Here is a 23,577-nt window from a genome sequence, read left to right on the forward strand (position 1 = left end):
GATTTCCATTAGGACTGTAAAACACATACCTAAGGACAATGACTCCCAGGTATTAGTTCTCTCTTTAGCCTCATTAACTCATTTCATCTTTCAATTGGCAGAGGAAGAGGTAACAACACATGAGCTGTTAGATATCAAGAGTTATGATATCCTGAGTTACAACTATCTGTCTAGCACAATCGGACCATTTCCTTTTCAAACAACAATCACAATTTAAAGAATGACATGGTTGAGAAATAGTTAGAAAGATATTTTCTAGGCAAAGCTGAAATCATTCTCCAGAGATGTTATGTCCACTTTTTACTGGAGTAGGATGTCCTTCTGTCTATGTGTTACTTTTACCATTTTACTGTAATTATGTCCACTGACATTACACAAAAATTAATCAATTGCTTTTACTATGTGACTAGAAAATATGAATTCTACTGCCTCCATAAAGAATCAATAATTATTCTTGAAATAATTAAAGTCACTGGTAAAGTCAGTAACAATTGATAATTTTTATATTTATGACTAATCTATCATAAACAAAAGCCAATCTGAAAAACACAATTCTAGAAAAAGTACAGTCATGTTAAGAATAGATATGGAAGTACAAGGACCTCAGAGGCTATGCTAGACCTAACAGAAGAAACACAAAATTGATTTTAAACTGTGGGTTTATACAAATAAATAAAACTCTTCCCATCTTGTACATATGCTTAAAATTTCTTACACAAATATAAAAATGCTCATTTCCTTTACAAACTTTCTAGAAAAAAGAATGAAAAGAATTTATTATCAGCTCCCAAGTTTTAGGCTTAACTTTTTCTACCCTAATCAATTTTCTGACATTTTAAACCTAAGGAGGAAAATCTTTTTTGGTAAATGAAGCAGGCCAGTTAGTCTCTCAATGAATGTCCTAAAGAACTCTGCGAGGCTACATATATCCCACGTTGCTTTTAGTTTTCCATCTCTTCTTTGCTTCAAACCCCCACGCCAGTTTCTTCTTCTTTCGAGCAGCCTGTGAGTTTTCAGCCTCCTTTTTGGCTTTAACAAACTTGTGGCAGGCAATTGCTTTGGCAATTTTTACAACAAGCTCTCGAGTAGCTAGCTGGTTGCTGAGCTCTTCAGCCTTCTCAACATCCCATTCCTCCACAGCCTGGTCTATCCTCTTTTCAAGGCCTGATTTCTAGATTTTTTTCTGTTTAACCGGCGGTTCAAATCTATCATTGGCTCCAAAGTACTGAGTAAGCTCCTTCCACTGTGTTTCACTCGAGGACTGTTCACTGTGAGATTCTTTTTCATTCTTTGATTTGCCTTTTTTGGAGCGTTTTCTTTTTTTCTGTCTGAACCGCGATGTTGAATTTTTCTGTTCAGAATGTCTTTCGTGAAATCTGTTCCACATGTTCAAGGGAGTTCCAGAAGGACACTTCTCATATGCATTTGCATCAGCCTCTGTTTCCGGTTTTGGCTTGCCTGCTGGGAAATCTGACATCCTTGGCTTGCTACTGCTGTCAGTCTTTCCATCTTCCTGTAAATTAAATTCTCTAAGTTCTGGATTCTCTAGTGTGGCTTCATCTTCAGAATCTGACTCAATATCGCTTTCATTTAGCCCAGGAGGTAACAGCCCACTCCACATCTTTTCTTTGGCCGGGAAGCAGGGGCTCCCCAGCCATCTTAGAACCCCAGCAACATCTTGCCTTATCCGCGTCTCTATTGTTAAAGGCCATTGAGCAAATCATGCAGATTTGTTGGTGTCTTTGGAAGATTGGCAGTTTTTGTGCAGTGTTCTTGTACCTGAATGGTCAATGATTGTTCTTTATAAAATCTTCTGATATTTTACTCAGAGATACAGGTTAATAGATAGTCATCTATAATAGTTAAACTTGTAGTCATGTTAGTTAAGATTCCTAGATGTACAGAAATATATTTCAGATAGATACAGATTCTTAAATCTTTCAAAGACTTTCAGTATATGACATTTAAAATGTTTAAGAACTTAGGACTTTTCATGACAATGAGACACATCTGCTCTTGGCAGCACCAATCAATGTCAAGAGGATAATGGGCATCGAAGAGGCTTCTTATGGAGATTGTTAGCCATTTGGGCAATATACTGGTCTTGCCTGAACTGCTTGTTGTTATGCTGTATGAACTGGACTTGCAAGTTGCCTAAAACATAATGAAACAGTTCTTCAGATAAGAGTATACCAGGCATTCTACAAAACAGAGAAGAAAATGGCTGTCAAACTGCCAATATGGGTTTAACACTCTTTGAAATTTTCTGCTTCATGAAAATGTCTACCAGATACTATGTGCTTATAGGCTAAAGATGGATGCTTCAATGATACAGAAGAAATTCGGGTGACTGTCTGAGCAGGGAGATGTCTCTGTCAAGTCTAGAGTTTTGGAAGTAGCATACAATGCACTTCCTGTTTACTTAGGTAAGATATTCTTCTGGAGTCTGATGGGGGAGTGTCATATATCAATCTGTTGATTTCATTGGTTAAGCAATAAAGAAACTGCTAGGCCCATTGGATAGGCCCACCCTTAGGTGGGTGGAGTAAACAGAACAGAATGCCGGGAGGAAGAGGAAGTGAGCTCAGACTCGACAGCTCTCCTCTCTGGAGCAGACGCAGGAGAGACGCCATGCTACCTGCTCCAGGGAAGACACACGCTATGAAGCTCCGACCCAGGATGGACTTAGGCTAGAATCTTCCCGGTAAGACGGGTGCTCACAGATTGTTATTGATGGGTTGATTGGAATATCAGAATTAGCCAGTAAGGGCTAGAGCTAAGGGCCAAGCAGTGATTAAATGAATACAGTGTCTGTGTAATTATTTCGGGGCATAAGCGAGCCGGGCAGGCGGCTGGGGTGTTTGGGGACGCAACCCTGCCGCCGACCATATTACTACAAATGACGCCCACGTGATGGACTAAACCCACTTAACAAACCTGAGAAGGCTTAAAAATAAGGGAGAGAGAGTTTAACACAGATTTTTGCTGTTTGTTGGTGGCGTGCTGTAGAGAGATTTCCTGATTCGGCAACAGCAGCAGAAAAAACGCTGTGTCATTTCAAAACGTGGCTTACTGGGGCTGTGCCGCCAGTGCAAACTCTGGCTTTATGTTTGTGTTCCCGCTTGGGGTTGGAAGGAGAGTGCTCTGAGACCATGACGATGACTCAGAGCTCCCCGCCTGCTCCTGGGCAGAAGGCAGAATCAGGCTTAGGCAGGCGGAAGAGCATGGCGGATTCCTGCCGCCATACAGAGACGTGTTTTTAGACTGCGCAGTGCTCTGCGTGTCAGATTTGGATGTTACTTGGATGAAAAGAATTTCTGTGTTGCACACTCAGTCTCAGAATTAAAGTGCTGAGTGCCGCTCCTACCTGGTAGCCCCAGAGCTAGCTCAAAATGGTACGTCCTCCATTTTGAAATTTTCCTGACTCAGCAGCAGGAACAAACCTGTGTTGTTTTAAAATGCCGGCTTTCTGGGCCATCCTGCCAGGGCAAACTCTGACTGTTTGAGGCAGGAGGGCCGGCTACAGAGAGAGGACTTGAGTGTTGTCTGTTGTAGCTCGCTGGCTGGCAGGGACCTTGAAATGCTATAAACATGGCTACAGCCAGTACCTCAGCCATGAGGCTGGAAAGCTAAGGAATGGGCTACATCTAGCTGGCAGAGCCACGCCTGTAGTCCCACTGATATTGCTTGGTAAATTAAAGGCTCTTTTGGTCAGAAAAAGAGAGATATACAGTAAAGAGAGATTCAAAGACAGAGAAAATTTCTGAATGGTTTAAAGTGTGTTAAAAATATATGCAAGCTAAAAGTTGAAGTTCTTAAAAAAAAAGGAAGAGAGTTGTTGTGTGTCGTAGTACACACCTTTAATCCCAACACTTGGGAGGCAGAGGGAGATAGACCTCTGTGACTTCAAGGTGTGGTAGCACACGCCTTTAATCCCAGTGCCTAGAAGGCAGAGACAAACAGATCTCTGTGAGTTCAAGGTGTAGTAGTGTACGCCTTTAATCCCAATGCCTGGGAGGCAGAGACAGGCGGATCTCCGAGAGTTCAAAGACAGCCTGGTCTACAGATATACGCTCAAAAAGCAAAAAGTTAACCTAGGAATGTCACAGCTTAAATTCTTAAGCGCCTAGTGATTTAAAGGTGCAAATCAAAAGTGCTCCTGGATAGTAAAAAATTGCAGATTCACAATAGGACAGATTGAGACCACTAAATGAGTCACACTGTTGGATGAATGTACGTAGGCTTGAGAGAGAGAAGAAAAGGAATATAAAGAATAAAGTTAATGGTTAAAAAAAAAAGGTAAAGTCTTTAAAGAGACAGAGTACATATAGTTAAGAGATTAAAAGAAATAAAGAAAAATAAGCTATGTAAAAAATGGAAAATTCACAGAGAGTCTGGATTATGTACATTGTGTTTTCTTTAAAATTTTTGACTGTAAAGGAGCTAAGTACAGACAGATATTTCATTATATGGGCTGCCAAGTGGAACCAGAACGGATATCATGAGGGTATGATTTCAGAATTTGGATCTAAGGATATGATACTTTGGAAAAGAGATTCTTCTTTTGTTTTCACAGAGGATGAGACTCTATGGATTTCTTCTATTCCGATTTGGTATGATGGACCACGTCCTCCTGAATGGTTGCTGTGAACATCTTCAGAAAATTGCTTCGCTCAACTGCCAACTGAGATGAAACTAGCACACAGGTTATACCATGAAAGACCTAATTAACGACGCCCCCATTCAGCAGGAAGCAGTTTGGAGAGAAAAAACTGCGCCCATGTTCCCAAATATAGTTTATAAATTCTTTTACATTTAAAGAGGGATATGATATAGATATGAATAATTTGAATTAGTATAGATTTTGCTTTATTGATAGAGATTTACGGTCAATTTTGTTATATGTATAAATGTTTCTGATGTAACTTTTACTTGATAACTGTTTTGTTATATGTAATTTTGCTATGTTAAAGTTAAAGCCTTTCTTTTTTGTTTAAACAGAAAAAGGGGAAGTGATGGGGGAGTGTCATATATCAATCTGTTGATAACATTGGTTAAGCAATAAAGAAACTGCTAGGCCCATTGGATAGGCCCACCCTTAGGTGGGTGGAGTAAACAGAACAGAATGCCGGGAGGAAGAGGAAGTGAGCTCAGACTCGACAGCTCTCCTCTCTGGAGCAGACGCAGGAGAGACGCCATGCTACCTGCTCCAGGGAAGACACACGCTATGAAGCTCCGACCCAGGATGGACTTAGGCTAGAATCTTCCCGGTAAGACCGGTGCTCACAGATTGTTAGAGATGGGTTGATTGGAATATCAGAATTAGCCAGTAAGGGCTAGAGCTAAGGGCCAAGCAGTGATTAAATGAATACAGTGTCTGTGTAATTATTTCGGGGCATAAGCTAGCCTGGCAGGTGGCTTGGGGTGTTGGGAACGCAGCCCCCAGCGCCCATATTACTACAGGAGTCTTTGATAAAGTTGAAGAATATATAGTTATAGTTTCCTTAGTTATGATAAAAGATAAAGTAGATATAAATATTGTAACTATAATTCTTGCTTGATAACTGTTTTGTTATATGTAATTTTACTGTGTTAAAGTTAAAACCTTCCTTTTTATTTGAACAGAAAAAGGGAAATGGTGTGGAGGTATTAGTGTATATGTGTTGCTTTTATTGGTTAATGAATAAAGACAGCTTTGACCTGTGATAGGGCAGAGTAGAGCTAGGCAGGAAACCTAAACTGAATTCTGGGAGAAAAAAGGCAGAGTCATTGAGAAGCCATGTAGCTGCCACTGAAGACAGACACACTGGAACCTTGCCAGTAAGCCACAACCACTTGGCAATACACAGATTAATGGAGATGTTTTAGTTTAAGATATAATATCTAGTTAGAAATACGCTATACTTAATCTATTAGCCAAACAGTATTGCAAATAATATAGTTGCTGTGTGATTTTTTTATGGTCTTGGCAGCCAGGAAAAAACAAGCACCCTTCTAATAACAGGGTGATTCATGTATGCGTCTCTTAGGGTTATTCTTACCTAGGTTCTATTGAGTCATGGACTATATGCTGGTTATCCTTTGGTTTTTTTGTCTAATATCAACTTATATGTAAGTATATACCACCTTCATGTTTATGGGTCTGGATTAGCTCACTCAGGATTGTTTTTCTACTTCCATTTGTTAGGATGCAAATTTCAAGATGTCATTGTTTTTTACTGCTGAGCAGTAAGTACTTCATTGTCTAAATGTACTACATTTTCTTCATCCATTCTTCTTTGAGGGGCACCTAGGTTGTTTCCATGTTCTGGCTATCACAAATTACACTGTTATGAAAATAGTTGAGAAATGTGCTTGTAGTATGATTGAACATCCTATGGGCATATGCCCTAGGGTGGTATTGCTGGATACTAGGTATGTTGTTTCTCAAATTCCTGAGAAACCACCATACTGATTTCCAAAGTGGTTGTACCAGTTTGCAATCCAAAGAGCAATGGGGGAGCACTTCCTTTACTTCACACTCTCTTCAACAAAAACTTTGTCAGAAATTTCCAAAATTCTAGAATTAACATCTCACTGCCTGGACAGTCACCCAAAGGTCTTCTGTATTGTTGGAGCATCCATCTTCAGCCTACAGGCCCATAGTATCCAGCACATTTTTCCATGAAGCAGGAACTTTCAAAGACAGTTCCACTAATATTGGCAGTTTGTCAGTGACATTTTTCTGTGTCCTGTAGAATGTCTAGCAGACTCTTTCATGAAGCAGGAACCACAAAGGATCACCTCACTTTTAGGCAAGTTCAGCAGTCATTTTTCTGTAGGTCCTACATGTCCAGTTCATTAAGCAGTCCAGACAAGATTAGTTTCTTGCCCAAATGGCTAAAAAGCTCCATAAGAAGTCTCTTCAATGCCCATCTTCCTTTTCAAGTAATTTTGTGTTGCCAGGAGCAGATGTGTTTCATTGTCATGAAAACTCCTGTGTTGTTTAAATGCCATATTCTAGAGGTTTTTTAAAGACTTGAAGAGTACCTATCAAACTGGAATAGATCTCTATAATGGTGTAGGGGGTCCTTCTGTCTTTGTTTTGCTTTCATTAGTTAATAAAGGAACTGCTTTAGGCCTATAGCAGAGGTGTATGGGAACAGAGCTAGGAAGGGAAACCTAAATGGAATGCTGGGAGGAGGAAGGCAGAGAGAGACGCTATGGAGCTACCACCAGAGTCAACCATACCAGAATTTTGCTGGAAGGCCACGACCTCATGATGATCTGTTGGATACTATGCACCTGTAGGCTGAAGATGGATGCCCCAATGGTACAGAAGAACTTTGGGTGACTATTAAAGTAGCAAGATGTCTCTGCAAATTCTAGAGTTTTAGAAGTTGCTTACAATGTACTTCCTGTAACAAAACAGTTATCAAGCAAGAATTACAGTTACAATATTTATATCTACTTAATATTTAATCATAATTAATGAAAACTATAATAATAACTATTCTTGAACTCCATCAAAAACTCCAGAAGGATATAATATTGCCTAAGTAAACAGTAGAATCAAAACCCAGTGCCATTGTCCTTGGCTTCTCATCAGCCCTCATTGTCAGCCACATTCAGAGAGTCCAGTTTGGTCACATGCTCCATCAGTACTAGTCCAGCTGGCCTTGGTGAGCTCTCAATAGATCAGCCCCACTAGCTCAGTAGGTGGGCACACCCTTCACAGTCCTGACTTCCTTGTTCATGTTCTCCCTCCTTCTGCTCCTCATTTGGACCTTGGGAGCTCAGTCCAGTGCTCCAATGTGGGTCTCTGTCTCTATAGCCACCCATCACCAGATGAAGGTTCTATGGTGATATGCAAGATATTCATCAGTGTGGCTATAGGATAGGGCCAGTTCAGGTGTCCTTTCCTCAGCTGTGCAAGGAACAAGCTGGGGACATCTCCTTGGACACTGGGAACCCCTTTAGAGTCAAGTCTCTTGCCAACCCTAAAATGGCTCCCTTAATTAAGATATATACTTCCCTGCTCCCATATCCACCCCTCCTCCATCCCAACCATCTCATTCCCCCAAGCTCTCCCCATCCTCCCCTTCTCACTTCTCTCCCCCCATCTCCCCTTACCCCCATCCCACCCCAAGCTCCCAATTCTTGCCTGGCAATCTTGTCTACTTCCAATATCCAGGAGGATAACTATATGTTTTTCTTTGGGTTTATCTTTTTATTTAGTTTCCAAGAATCATGAATAGTAGGCTCAATGTCCTTTATTTATGGCTAGAATCCACTTATGAGTGAGTATATGCCATATTCATCTTTTTGGGTCTGGGTTACCTCACTCAGGATAGTGTTTTCTATTTCTATCCATTTGCATGCAAAATTCAAGATGTCATTGTTTTTTTACCGCTGAGTAGTACTCTGATGCATACATATTTCACACTTTTTTATCCATTCTTCCATTGAGGGGCATCTAGGTTGTTTCCAGGATCTGGGTATTACAAATGCTTCTGCTATGAACATAGTTGAACAAATGCTTTTGTAGTATGATAGAGCATCTCTTGGGTATATTCCCAAGAGTGGTATTGCTGGATCCTGGGGTAGGTTGATCCCAAATTTCCTGAGAAACTGCCACACTGATTTCCAAAGTGGTTGCACAAGTTGCATTCCCACCAACAATGGATGAGTGTTCCTCTTACTCCACATCCTCTCCAGCAAAGGCTATCATTGATGTTTTTGATTCTAGCCATTCAGACAGGTGGAAGATGATATCTCAAAGTTGTTTTGATTTGCATTTCCCTGATTGCTAAGGAGGTTGAGCATGACCTTAGTGTCTTTTGGCCATTTGAACTTATTCTGTTGAGAATTTTCTGTTCAGATCAGTGCCCCATTTTTAATTGGGTTATAATTAGCATTTTAAAGTGTAGTTTCTTGAGTTCTTTATACATTTTGGAAATCAGACCTTTGTCTGTTGCAGGGTTAGTGAAGATCTTTTCCCAGTCAGTAGGTTGTCTTTTTGTCTTAATGACAGTATCCTTTGCTTTACAGAAGCTTCTCATTCTCAGGAGGTCCCATTTATTCAACGTTGCCCTTAATGTCTGTGCTACTGGGGTTATACGTAGGAAGTGATCTCCTCTGCCCATGTGTTGTAGACTACTTCCCGCTTCTCCTCTATCAGATTCAGTGTGTTTAGATTGATATTGAGGTCTTTAATCCATTTGGACTTGAGTTTTGTGCATGGTGATAGATATGGATCTATTTTCATTCTTCTACAAGTTGACATCCAGATATGTCAGCACCATTTGTTGAAGATGCTTTCTTTCTTTCACTGTATACTTTTAGCTCCTTTGTCGAAAATCAGGTATTCATAGGTTTGTGGGTTAAAATCCGGGTCTTCTACTCTATTCCATTGGTCAACATCTCTCTTTTGTGCCAATACCAAGCTGTTTTCATTACTGTAGCTCTGTAATAGAGTCTGAAGTCAAGGATGGTAATGCCACCGGAAGTACCTTTATTGTACAGACTTGTTTTGGCTATCCTGGGTCTTTCTTTTTTTCATATAAAGTTGATTATTGTTCTCTCAAGGTCTGTGAAGAATTTTGTTGGGATTTTGATGGGGATTGCATTGAATCTATAGATTGCTTTTGGTAGAATTGCCATTTTTACTATGTTGATCCTCCCAATCCAAGAGCAAGGGAGATCCTTCCATTTTCTGGTATCCTCTTCAATTTCTTTCTTCAAAGACTTGAAGTTCTTCTCAAATAGATCTTTCACTTCCTTGGTTAGAGTTACACCAAGATACTTAATGCTATTTGTGGCTATTGTGAAAGGTGATGCTTCTCTGATTTCCCTCTCTGCTTCTTTATCCTTTGTGTATAGGAGGGCAACTGATCTTTTGATGTTGATCTTGTATCCTTCCTCGTTACTAAAGGTGTTTATTAGCTGTAGGAGGTCTTTGGTAGAGTTTTTGGGGTCGCTTATGTACACTATCATATCATCTGCAAATAACGAAAGTTTGACTTCTTCCTTTCCAATTCAAATCCCATTGATCTCCTTATGCTGTCTTATCGCTATTGCTAGAACTTCAAGACTATATTGAAGAGGTGTGGAGAGAGTGAACAACCTCATCTTGTTTTTTATTTTAGTGGATGGCTTTGAGTTTCTCTCCATTTAATTTAATGTTAGCTGTCAGCTTGCTGTATATAGCTTTTTATTATATTTAGGAATGAACCTTGTATCCCTAATCTCTCCAAGACCTTTATCATAAAGCTGGGTTGAATTTTGTCAAATGCTTTTTCTGCATCTAATGAAATGATCATATGGTTTTTTCCTTCAGTTTATTTATATGATAGATTACATTGATAGACTTTCATATGTTGAGCCAGCCCTGCCTGTCTGGTATGAAGCCTACTTGATTGTAATGAATAATTTTTCTTATGTGTTCTTGGATTCGGTTTGCCAGTATTTTATTGAGAATTTTTGCATCAGTGTTCATTAGTGAGATTGGTATGTAATTCTCTTTCTTGGTTAAGTCTTTGTGTGGTTTTGGTATCAGGGTGACTGTAGCTTCATAAAAGGAGTTTGGCAATGACTCTTCTCTTTCTATTTTGTGAAACACCTTAAGGAGTATAGGTATTAGGTCTTCTTGGAAGTTCTACATTGAAACCATCTGGTCCAGGGCTTTTTTTGGTAGGGAGGTTTCTGATGACAGCTTCTAATTCCTCACGACTTACAGGTCTATTTAAACTGTTCACCTGGTCTTGATTTAATTTTGGTATATGGTACTTATCTAAAAAAGTGTTCATTTCTTTCACATTTTCCAATTTTGTGGCATACAGGCTTTTGTAGTAAGATCTAATGATTTCTGAATTTCTTCTGTGTTTGTGGTTATGTCCCCCTTTCCATTTCTGATCTTATTTATTTGCATGTTCTCTCTCTGCCATTTGATTAGTTTGGATAGGGGTTTGTCAATCTTGTTGATTTTCTCCAGGAACCAGCTTTTTGTTTCATTGATTCTTTGTATTGTTTTCTGTGTTTCTATTTTGTTGATTTCAGCCCTCAGTTTAATTATTTCCAGTCTTCTACTCCTCCTGGGTAAATCTGCTTCTTTTTTCTAGAGCTTTCAGCTGTGCTGTTAAATCTCTAATGTGTGCTTTCTCCATTTTCTTTTTGGGGGGGGGGATATAATTAAAATGTTTCTCTTCTTTTTTATTTTTATTTTTTTTTTATTCTTTTCTTTATTTTTTTTAGTTGTTGAAAAAAATTCTGCCTCCTCCCCATTTCCCATTTTCCTCCCCCTCCTCCCACACATTGTCCCCTCCCCCCACTCCCATTTCCTTCTCCCACTTCCCCCCCATTCCATTCCCCCTCCCTCTCAAGAATGAAGAGCAGTCAGATTCCCTACCCTGCGGGAAGTCTAAGGTCCTCCCACTTCTATCCAGGCCCAGGAGGGTAAGCATCCAAACAGGCTAGGCTCCCACAAAGCCAGTTCATGTATTAGGATCGAAACCTAGTGCCATTGTCCTTGGCTTCTCATCAGCCTTCATTGTCAGCCATGTTTAGAAAGTTCGGTTTCATCCCATGCTTATTCAGTCTCAGTCCCGCTGGCCTTGGTGAGCTCCCAATAGATCAGTTCCACTGTCACAGTGGGTAGGTGCACCCCTCGTGGTCCTGACTTCCTTGCTCATGTTCTCCCTCCTTCTGCTCCTCATTTGGATCTTAAGAGCTCAGTCCGGTGCCCCTATTTGGGTCTCTGTCTCTATCTCAATCCATCGCCAGATGAAGGTTCTAAGGTGATATGCAAGATATTCTATTTTTGTTAATTTCAGCCCTCAGTTTGATTATTTCCAGTCTTCTAAAACTTCTGGGTGATCTGCTTCTTTTTTTCCTAGAGATTTCAGGTGGTCTGTTAAGTCTCTAATGTGTGATTTCTCTGTTTTCTTTATGTGGGCACTTAGTGCTATAAACTTTCCTCTTAGCACTGCTTTCATAGTGTCCCATAGGTTTGGTATGATGTGTCTTTATTTTCATTGAATTCAAGGAAGACTTTAATTTCCTTATTTCTTCCTTGACCCAGGGGTGGTTCAGTAGTTGACTGTTCAATTTCCATGATTTTGTAGGCTTTCTGGGATTAGACTTGTTGTTGAATTCTAACTTTATTACATGGTGATCCGATAGAACACAGGTGGTTACTACAATTTCTTTGTATCTATGGATGTATGCTTTGTTACTACTTATGTGATCAATATTTGAGAAGGTTCCATGCGATGCTGAGAAGAAGGTATATTCTTTTCTGTTTGGGTGGAATGTTCTATAAATGTCTGTTAAGTCCATTTGGTTCATTACATCCAATAGTTCTCTTATTTTTCTGTTAATTTTCTGTCTGGTTGATCTGTCCATTGGTGAGAGAGGAGTGTTGAAATCTCCTACTATTAGAGTGTGGGGTTTGCTGTGTGCTTTGAGTTCTAGTAATGTTTCTTTTACGTATGTGGGTGCTTTTATATTAGGGGCATAGATATTCAGGATAGAGACTTTCTCCTGATGAATTGTTCCTGTTATGAGTATCAAGTGTCCATCTCCATCTCTTCTGATTGATTTTAGTTTGAAATCAGTCTTGTTAGATATTAGTATAGCCACACCTGCTTGTTTCTTTGGTCCATTTGATTGGAAAATCTTTTCCCAACCCTTTACTCTGAGGTAGTGTCTGTCTTTGAGTTTGAGGTGTGTTTCTAATAAACAGCAGAATGTTGGATCCTAATTTCGTATCCATTCTCTTAACCTGTGCCTTTTTATAGGTGAATTGAGTCCATTTATATTAAGTGATATTAATGACCAGTGGTTGTTAACTCCGATTATTGTTTTTGGTGGTAGAGTTTGTGTCTTTCCTTTCTTTGAGTTGTGCTGGTAGAGGGTTGTCAGATGCTTGTGTTATTATGGGTATTATTGGCTTCCTTGGTTTGTGATTTTCCTCCTAGTATTTTCTGTAATGCTGGGTTCGTGGCAACATATTGTTTAAATCTGTTTTTATCCTGGAATATCTTGTTTTCTCCATTGATGGTGAATGCCAGCTTTGCTGAGTATAGTAGTCTGGGCTTGCATCCATGTTCTCTTAGTGTCTGTAGCATATCGATCCAAGATTTTCTGGCTTTCATGGTTTCCATGGAGAAGTCAGGTGTAATTCTGATAGGTTTCCCTTTATATGTTATTTGACCTTTTTTCCTTTACAGCTCTAAATATCTGTTCTTTATTCTGTATGTTTTGTGTTTTGATTATTATATGGCATGGGGATGCTTTCTTTTGATCCAGTCTATTTGGTGTTCTGTATGTTTCTTGTACCTTCATAGGAATATCCTTCTTTAGGTTGGGAAAGTTTTCTTCTATAATTTTGTTGAATATGTTTTCTGGGCCTTTGAGCTGTAATTCTTCTCCTTCTGCTACCCCTTTTATTCTTAGGTTTGGTCTTTTCATGGTGTCCCAGATTTCCTGGATGTTTTGTGTTAAGAATTTGTTGGATTTGTTTTGCTCTTTAATCAGTGAGTTTATTTCCTCTATAGTATCTTCTGTGTCTGAGATTCTTTCTTCTATCTCTTGTATTCTGTTTGTAATACTTGTCTCTATAGTTCCTGTTCATTTACCCAGATTTTCCATATCCAGCCTTCCCTCGGTTTGTGTTTTCTTCATTACCTCCATTTCACTTTTCAAGTCTTGAACCGTTTCCCTTACCTGTTTGATTGCTTTTTCTTGTTTTTCTTGGGTATCTTTGAGAGATTTATTCATTTTCTCTACCTTTTTGTTTGTCATCTCTATTTCTTTATGGCAGTTTTTCACCTCCTTTTTAAGGTCCTCTATTATTTTCATATAGTTCCGTTTAAAGTCAATTTCTTCTATTTCTTCTGGAGTAGGGTGTTCAATTCTTCTTGTTTTGGGATCCCTGGATTCTGGTGATGTCATGTTGCCTTTCAGGTTGTTGGAGGAATTCTTGCATTGGCGCCTGCCCATCTTTTCCTTCAAATGGAGCCAGGAGAGGCCTGGTGTCTTGGTCCAGTCTTTGCTGTGACTGACTCTCTGGGTGAATCTCCTCAGTGCAGGAGCAGGAACTGTTCCTGTCTGGATGGATCTCTTCAGCACTGACACAGGGATGCCTGGTAGCCCAAGGACATGGAGGACAAAAGGGCTAATTTGGGGAGCAGGGCGGGGTTGAGTAGGACACAGGAGACCTTGCAGTACAAGCTGAAGGTGCCTGCACTCCCTTGCTGGGACCTTCAGGCCTGCCCACCAGGCAGACCCTTACCCCTCTGGGTGGGTAGCCTTAGTGTAGGAACAGGAAACTGTTCCTGAGCCAAGGACCATGCAGACTACAGGGCAGGCTTGGAGGAGGCTGGGTCGTGTGTAACAAAGACATCCCGGCAGCAGGAACTGGGGAAGACAGGGTTGTGCTCTCTTCCGGGACAGGCCACCCCGGGATAGCACACACTCACCCGTCCAGATGGAACTCCTCAGGACTGAAACAGGGACGCCTGATAGCCCAAGAACACCGTGGACAAAAGGGTGAATGTGGCGAGCAGGGCAGGGTCGAGTAGGACATGGGAGATCCTGCAGCACAAGCTGAAGGTGCCTGCACTCCCTTGCGGAGACCTTCAGGCCTGCCCGGCAGGCAGACACTCACCCCTCTCTGTATTTTCCATCTTTGCATGGCTTTGTTTTTCTAAATTTTTATAATTTTTTCTTTAATTTTGGGGTTTTTTTTTGACAGGGCTTCTCTGTGTATGCTTGGCTGTCCTAGAACTCACTCTGTAGAATAAGCTGACCATAAAATAATAAGATCGTGAGTTTAGTTCATTAAAAAAAAAACACTTGTAATCCCAGCACTTCCTTGTGAAGTCATTTGCCTATTTGGTCTACCTAAATTAGGCAGGTCTGGTTTCAATAAGAAACACTATCAAAAAATTAAGGTGTAGAGGTGGTAAGAAAAATATCTAATTCTACATAATGTCCACACACAAACACACACACACAAACACACACACACACACATACACACACACAAAACTCTAGTAGTTTTAGTTTTCAAAGCATTATAGGTTGGGAGAAATTGAAAGCAAAGAACAAATAAGTTCCGTACACTTCATGCTTTATTAGCCATGTGGTTTCTCATATTATTAATAATTTATGTGGATTAGAACATGGCACAATTTATAAGCCAAACAAAATACATCATCATTTAGTAAAGATGTGATAACATAATATGCCACTATAATATGATGCTGAATTAATTCATTTCCCTGATATTTTCCTTTGCTCCAGGACAAATGATATATGTTTATATATTTTGTTTTCAATGTTCTTAGTGGTAGAAGACTTTACTAATATTTTCTGTTGATTTTCTTCTATTTCAGAGGGGATGAGGGCCAGATATACCACATCCTATAAGAAAACCACAAAAAATGGGCAAAATAAATGCTACGGACATATCGCAAAAAAAAATACTTTTTGAATCATAATCTCTAGTACAGGTAGACCTTAACCATCCTAAGTATATAAAGATGACATTGACTCTCTGATTCTCCTGTCTCTTGATCTTCAGTGCTGAGATTCCATATGCTAATAATAATGCTCAGTTTATGTGGTGCTGGGGACCAAACCCAAGACTTTTCGTATGATAGAAAAACATAACTATCTACTGACTATCCATAACTACCCATTCCCCATCCCTCATGACAATATTTTCATCCATAGCAGAAGGCAAAAGTCTCTGTACACCAGCTTGGCCAATCTTTTTCCAGAAGATCTTTTTCTCAGTGGGGAGCCCTGTTGTCAGTGGAACTGGATGATATCATGGCACCAGGGACTGGAGAACATGAGCCTCAAACATATTTTCCATTATGTGCTATTTTTAAACCTGGATTTGGACCCCAGATGTGATGCTCCAGGGAAGAATGTTTTTCAGAATCCATCAAGGGAATATTAGAAATTTGAGTTGAAGGGACTTTGGGAATGACAGTGGTCATCATAGCCAAAAAGAAAATTGGAATTTACATAAACAGGCACAAATACATGGGATATGTATACACCTACTGGCTTTGAAAATTCAAACTCTAGAGAGTTTGACTTTATAGATACTTCCATGATGTTCCCTCTGCGTTTTATGTTTCTGGCTCTGCAGTATTCCAGCTCTGTCTACTCCTTTGACCATTCTCACTGTGTAACAAAGGCAGAAGTCAGTGTCTACAAGGGTGGGGATATGGTGGTTGCTGCATTTTTCCCACTGCATACTATTTTCTTTGACTCCGTGTCTGTAGATCCAAACAATGACATCTTCTATCATCAGTAAGTTCATTTTTTCATTTCTTCATTTTTTGTCTTATTTTTAAATATATAATGCCTAGAAGTACTATGTGTGCATGCATCAGCGCTATGTACATCTTCCATACTGCTCTTTCTACTCTTTATCTCAAGAACTTTTTTAAATTAATTTCTACTTTCTTTGCTCCAAAAAGAACAAAAGCATTCTAATTTTCTTCATTCTAGCTTCTCCTTTCTGAGACTCAATTTTCTCATTATTCAACCATTCTTAACCCTCTTTCTGACTGTGGTGTCTCTGAAATAATTCCAATATTAGTTTTTAAATTTTTTTCTTTTTTCTTTATTTTTTTTAAAAAAGAAAACAAGTTATATTTTATATTATACATACCAATCCTAGTTCCTACTCCCTCTCCTCATCCCATACCTCTATATAAAGTCCCACCCCATCCCCATGCAATCCTCAGAGAGGGTAACACACATTTCTTTGGGGGCAGGTCCTCTGGTGAACAAGGTATCATCTAAAGAGAATAGGTTCCCCAAAAGCCAGTACGTAGAGTAGGGATAAATCCTGGTGCCACTGACAGTGGACCCTCAGTCTGCTTCATCCATGCAACTGTCAGCCACATTCAGAGGGACTAGTTTGGTCCTATGCTTGTTCCTTCCCAGTCCAGCTGGAGTTGGTGAGCTCCCATTAGCTCAGGTAGACTGTTTCAGTGGGTGTCCCCACCATGGTCTTGACCTCTTTGCTCACATTCTCATTCCTCTGACTCTTCAACTGGACTTTGGGAGGTCAGGCCAGTGCTCCGATGTGGTTCTCTGCCTCTGTTTCCATCAGTTGCTGGATATAGGTTCTATGGTGATATTTAAGATATTCATCAGTCTTACTATAGGGCAAGTCAAGATTGGGCAATCTCTCCTCTATTGCTTAGGGTCTTAGCTGGGATTGTTGGATACTGGGGGGTTGCACAAAGATGGGAACACCACCAAGTCTAATAAAACCAGAAGCAAATTTTATTCCAGAAACCAGATCCCAGGAAAACCAGAAGCAAACTTAAAAATAAAAATAAAAAACACTGTGGGGCACAGAAGCTTATCAACTAGCTGAGACCACAGCCAGAGATAATATTTGTTAGGCTGTGGCAAAAGGCTAGTTTCTGAGCCCACCTTTTACAGCAGGGGCACCAAGCATTAGATCTGAACAAAGAAATTTTTATGATCTTGCCCCCTGACCTGTGGGTCAATAAACATAGACCTTAAGGAGGGAAGTGAGGTCTAACATCCATGGGTAACTAGGCAGCTATCATGAAATATGTTTCAGAGTAGATTGCAGTGAAAGTCACTAATTGCAAGAAAATAGATGTCTTTAGCAATTAGTCAGTTTTGGGAGGTACCATTTATTTATTTTTGTCCTCAGTGTCTGTGCTACTAGTGTTATATTTAGGAAGTGGTCTTCTGCGCTCATTCATTGAAGGTTACTTCCCACTTTATCTTCTATAAGGTTCACGTGGTCAGATTTATATTGAGGTCTTTAATTCATTTGGACTTGAGTTTTGTGCATGGGAATAAGTATGGATCTATTTGCATTTTTCTACATGTTGACATCCAATTATGCCAGCACCATTTTTTGAAGAATGCTTTCTTTTTTTCCATTATATGATTTTAGTTTCTTTGTCAAAAATTGGGTATTGATAGGCATGTAGATTAATATCTGGGTCTTCAATTTGACTTCATTGGTCAAACTGTCTGTTTTTCTGCCAATTCCAAGCTGTTTTCATTACTGTAGTTCTATAATAGAGCTTGAATTCAGGAATGGTAATGTCTCTGGAAGTTCCTCTATTGTACAGAATTGTTCTGGCTGTCCTGTGTTTTTTTTCCATACGAAGTTGATCATTGTTCTTTCAAGGTCTGTGAAGAATTGTGTTGGGATTTAAATGGGGATTGCATTGAATCTATAGATTTCTTTTGGTAGGGTTGGTATTTTTATTATATTCACCCCACCTATCCAACAGCTTGGGAGATCTATTCATTTTCTGGTATCTTCTTCAATTTCTTTCTTTAGAAACTTAAAGTTCTTATTGAACAAGTCTCTAACTTCTTTGGTTAGTGTTACCATAGGATATGTTATGTTATTTGTGGCTATTGTGAAAAGTGATGTTTCTTTGATTTATGCCTCAGCTTCTTTATCTTTTGTTTATAGCAGGGCTACTGATTTTTTTTTTAGTTGATCTTGTATCCTGCAACATTACAGAAGATATTTATCACCTGTAGGAGTTCTCTGGTAGAGTTTTGGGGGTCACTTATATATACTATTATATCATCTGCAAATAGTGAATGTTTGACTTCTTGCTTTCCAATTTGAATTCCCTTGATCTCCTTTTGTTGTCTTATTGGTCTATCCAGAATTTCTAGAGCTATTTTGAATAGATATAAAGAGAGTGTTCACCCTTTTCTTGTTCCTGATTTTAGTGGAATCATTTTGAGTTTCTCTCCATTTAATTTGATTTTGGCAAACAGCATATTCTATATTGTTTTTATTATATTTACATATATTTCTTTTATCCTTGATCTCTTGAGGACCTTCATAATGAAAGAGTGTTAGATTTTGTGGAATGATTTTTCAGCATCTAATAATATGATCATATACTTTTTTCTTTCTGTTTATTTATATGGTAGATTATATCGATAAATTTTCCAATGTTGAATCATTCCAGCAGTTCTGGAATGAAGTTGACTTGATCATGGTGTGTGATTTTTTTTAAATGTGCTCTTGGTTTCAACTTGCTAGTGTCTTGTTGAGTTCATAAGGAAGATTGTTCTGTAATTTTCTTTCTTGGTTGAGTCTTTGTGTGGTTTTGACATCAGGGAAACTGTAGTTTCATAAAAAGGATGGCTATGTTTCTTATTTGTGGAACACTCTGACAAGCATATGTTGACAGAGATTTCTGTCCTGCCTAGTACCACAGCAGTTCAGTCCCAAATAAGCACACAGAGGTTTACATTAAGTATAAACGGGTTGGCCTAGTAACTATGGCTTCTTATTAACTCTGACATCCTACATTCTAACCAATAATTCTTTTCTGTATTAGTCATGTGGCTTGGTACCTTTATCAGCAAGGGATTCTCATCTTGCCTCCTCTGTGGCTGGGTGATAACTGCAGACTGAATCTTTCCTCTTCCCAGAATTCTCCTATTCTTGCTTCCCAGATATACTTCCTGCCTGGCTGTCCCACCTATACTTCCTGCCTGGCTACTGGCCAATCAGCAATTTATTAAAATACAATTGACAGGGTACAGATCATTGTCCCACAGCAAGTATAAGTATTAGCTCTTCTTTGACGGTCTAGTAGAATTCTGGACTGAAAACATCTGGCCCTGGGCTTTTATTTACTTACTTTTTGTTGGGAGGATTTTGATGACTGCTTCTACTTCATTGCAGACCATGTGTTTATTTAAATTGCTCACCTGGTCTTGATTTAATTTTGTATTTGGTACCTATCCAGAAAATTACTCATTTCTTTTAGAATTTTCCATTTATGTGGAGTAGAAGTTTTTGAAATATGACATAATCATTCTCTGTGTTTCCTTGGTGTCTGTTGTTGTGATCTTTTCATTTCTGATTTTGCTAATTTGGATGTTCTCTCTCTGCCTTTTGATTAATCTCGATAAGAATTTGTCTATCTTGTTGATTTTTTGTTTGAGGTGCTCTTTGTTTCACTGCTTCTTTGTATTGTTTTCTTTGTTTCTATATTTTATTGATTTCAGTCCTCAATTTGATTATTCCCTGTCACTGACTCCTCCAAGGTGAGTCTGTTTTTTTTCTAGAGCTTTCAGATGTGCTGTAAAGTCACTATTGTGAGATTTCTCCACTTTCTTTATGTATGCACATTAGTTTTATAATCTTTCCTCTTAGCACTGTTTTCATACTAACCCATAGGTTTGGGTGTGTTGTGTCTTCATTTTCATTGAATTATAGGAAGTCTTTAATTTCTGTCTTTATTTCTTCCTTGACCCAGGGTTGATTCAATTAGGATTGTTCAATTTCCATGAGTTTGTAGGCTTTCTAAAAATTGTACTGTTGTTGACTTCTAACTTTAAACCATGGTGATCCCATAAGATACAGGGGGTTGTTCCATTTTTTTTATCTTTTGAGTTTTTTTCTGTTACTGGGTATGTGGTCAATTTTAGAGAAGATTTCATAAGGTGCTGAGAAGAAGTTATATTCTTTTGTGTTTGGTTGAAATGTTCTATAGATGTCTGTTAAGGCCATTTGAGTCATGATATCTGTTAGTTCTTTTATTTCTCTGTTGAGTTTCTGTCTGGTTGAGCTGCCCTTTGGGGAGGGTGGAGTGTTGACATCTTCTACTCTTAGTGTGTGTGGTTGGATGTATGGTTTAAGCTATAGAAATGTTTCTTTTACATATATGAGTTCTTTTGTATTTGGGGCATAGATGTTCAGAATTGAGACTTCATCTTGATGGAATGTTCCTGTGATGAGTTCTCCATCCCTTCTGATTGATTTTAGTTTGAAGTCTATTTTGTTCGATATTAGGATCACTGCACCCACCTGTTTCTTAGGATCATTTGATTGGAAATCTTTTCACAAACCACAACCCTGAAGTAGTGTCCATCTTTAGGGTTAAGGTATGTATACAGCAGAAGGAAGAATCTGCTTTCATATCCATTCTCTGAGCCTGTGTCTGTTTATAGTTGTATTGAGTCCATTGTTAATTCTTGTTACTTTTTTCAGTGGTAGGGTTAGTTTGTTTTGCTTCATTGGGGTTGGCTGGTGTGAGGTTATCTTTTGCCTGTGTTATTGTGGGAGCAGTTAGCTTCCTTGCATTGGAGTTTTCCTTCAAGTATATTTGTATTCCTGGATTTGAGGATGGGTATTGTTTAAATATGGTTTTGTCATGAAATATCTTTCTCCATTGGTTGTGGTTGAAAATTTTCCTGGATACAGTAGTCAGAGCTTGCATCAGTGGTCTCTTAGTTTCTGCAGCACATCTGTCCAGGACCTTCTGGCTTTCATGGTTTCTACTGAGAAGTCAGGTGTAATTCTGATAGATCTGCCTTTATATGTTACTTGACATTTTTACTTTGTAGCTCTTGATATTCTTTCTTTATTCTGTATGTTTTGTGTTTTGATGATTATATGGCAAGAGATCTTGTGTGTGTGTGTGTGTGTGTGTGTGTGTGTGTGTTCTGAAACCTTCTTGTACCTTCATAGGAATATCATACTTTAGGCTGAAAAGTTTTGCTCTGTAATATTATTGAATATATTTTCTTTGCCTTTGAGCTGAATTTCTTCTCCTCCTTTTATCTCTATTATTCATAGGCTTGGACTTTTCATAGTGTCTCAGATTTTCTGGATGTTTATGTTAAGAATTTATTGGATTTAATATTTTCTTTGACTGATGAATCTATTTTCTCAATAGTATCTTCAACACCTGATATTCTCTCTTCCTTCTTTCGTATTCCGTTGGTTATGCTTTTCTCTGTAGTTTCCATTCATTTACCTAGATTTTCCATTTCCAGAATTTGTTTGGTTTGTGTTTCTTTATTGCCTCTATTTCATTCTTTAAGACTTGGACTGTTTGACTCACCTCTTTGATTGTTTTTTTCTTGATTTTCATGAGGTTTTTTTAAGAGACTTTTTTGATTTCTTCCAATTTTTGTTTGTCTTTTTCTCCATTTCATTAAGGAAATTTTTTCATTTCCTCTTAAAAGTTCTACATCATCCTCATAAATTCATATTTAAACTGATTTTCTTCTGCTTCTTCTGGATTAGAATGATCATGTCTTCCTGTTGTATGACCACTGGACTTTGGTATCACCATCTTGCTTTTTAGGTTGTTGAATGAATTTTTGCATTGGCACCTACCTATCTCTTCCTCCAGTTGGCTCCAGCTGGGTCTTTGCCTCTTGATCCAATCCTTAGAGTTGTTGTCTGTGTCTTTGGGAACTGTTCTTGGTCTGTAATATCACTGTGTCAATGCTGAGGTCTCTCTTGGTCTGCTCTCTTGGATCATTGTTTTGGTCCTCTCTGTGCTGTCGCAGCCTGTGCCTCAGTGTTCCTCTCTTGGTCCTCTCTAGGTAGCCACACCTATGTTTCAGAGTTCCTCCCTTGGTCCTCTCTAGGTAGCCACACCTATGTTTCAGAGCTCTCTTGGTCCTTTCTGTATAGTTCCTGTGTTTTAGAGTTCCTCTGAGCTTGTTGGGGACTGGAGGATTTGGGAGCAGAGTGGACTTGTAGCTTGCCGGGTTTGGTTGATGGGATGGGGTGTTGGACCAGCCTACCTGCAGGAACTTGCCTGCTGACTGTCTTGAGAAGTTGAGGCAGTTAGGGGAGGGGTCCAGGGTCTTGCCCAGGTATGAAGGGCTTAGAGTTTGGGATGTTCCACTGGGTGTGTGGTCACCTACCTCTTGGTCCACTGTGTATATTTGCGCCTGTGTATCAGAATTCCTCTGATGTTACAAAAGATAAGAGGGTTTGGGGTAGAGTAGGACTTGTAGCTTACAGGGTCCAATGAATGGGGTGGAGTTATTAGAGCAGCCTCTCACCAGGAAGCTTGCTTGTTGATTAGTTAGAGAAGATGAGGCAGGTAGGATAGGGGCCTGGTGTTTTGTCCTGTTATAGAGGGCCTAGATAGTGGGGTGCCACACTAGGTGGGGGGCCACTCCCCATTTAGTCCTGTCTATATAGTTACAGCCTGTATTTCAGAGTTCCTCTGCGGTCACGGGGGTTAGGAGGGTATGGGGGCAGAGTGGGACTTTCAGCTTGCAGGGTCCAATGGATGGGTTGGGGTGTTGGAGCAGCCTACCTGCTGGAAGCTTGCCTTCTGGCTCGCTAGAAAAGCTGAGGCAGGTGGGAGAGAGGCCCAGGGTTATGCCTCAATATGGAGGGCCTAGAGAGTGGGGTGCCGCACTGGGTGTGTGGTCCCTCCTATCTTGGTCTGCTCTACTATCTATAACAATTTGTAACTCACATACTAAGCAAAGACAAACATCCATAATCTAATTTTTAGGAATATGGGCATAGTTTTCTAGGCTTTTTTCTGCTGATTGGGGGCTATGGTAATCTTATGGAGATTCAAAGAAAAATAAGAATCATGGTCCAGTCCTAGGTGCAATATTCTGTGAGACTGGATCATCTCAACCAGAAGCCTTGAAGCTGTTCTCCTTGCAGAACTCAGAAGAAACTGCAACAGAGGTGCTTTGAAATATTTCAGGGTGTATTTTTCAATCAAACATATTTTTCTTAACCAAGAATGAATCCACAGCCTCTTGTTTTCT

General features: G+C 39.4%; 2 pseudogenes; both read right to left on the reverse strand.

Annotated features, from left to right (window-relative positions):
* The window catches only part of LOC142839899 (diacylglycerol O-acyltransferase 2 pseudogene), a 177,410-nt pseudogene that overhangs the window by 36,289 nt on the left and 117,544 nt on the right, over nucleotides 1–23,577 (reverse strand).
* On the reverse strand, nucleotides 827–1,653 carry LOC142839892 (protein FAM204A pseudogene; annotated as a pseudogene).

Source organism: Microtus pennsylvanicus, chromosome 1, assembly GCF_037038515.1.
Source record: "Microtus pennsylvanicus isolate mMicPen1 chromosome 1, mMicPen1.hap1, whole genome shotgun sequence".
Taxonomy (NCBI): Eukaryota; Metazoa; Chordata; class Mammalia; order Rodentia; family Cricetidae; genus Microtus; species Microtus pennsylvanicus.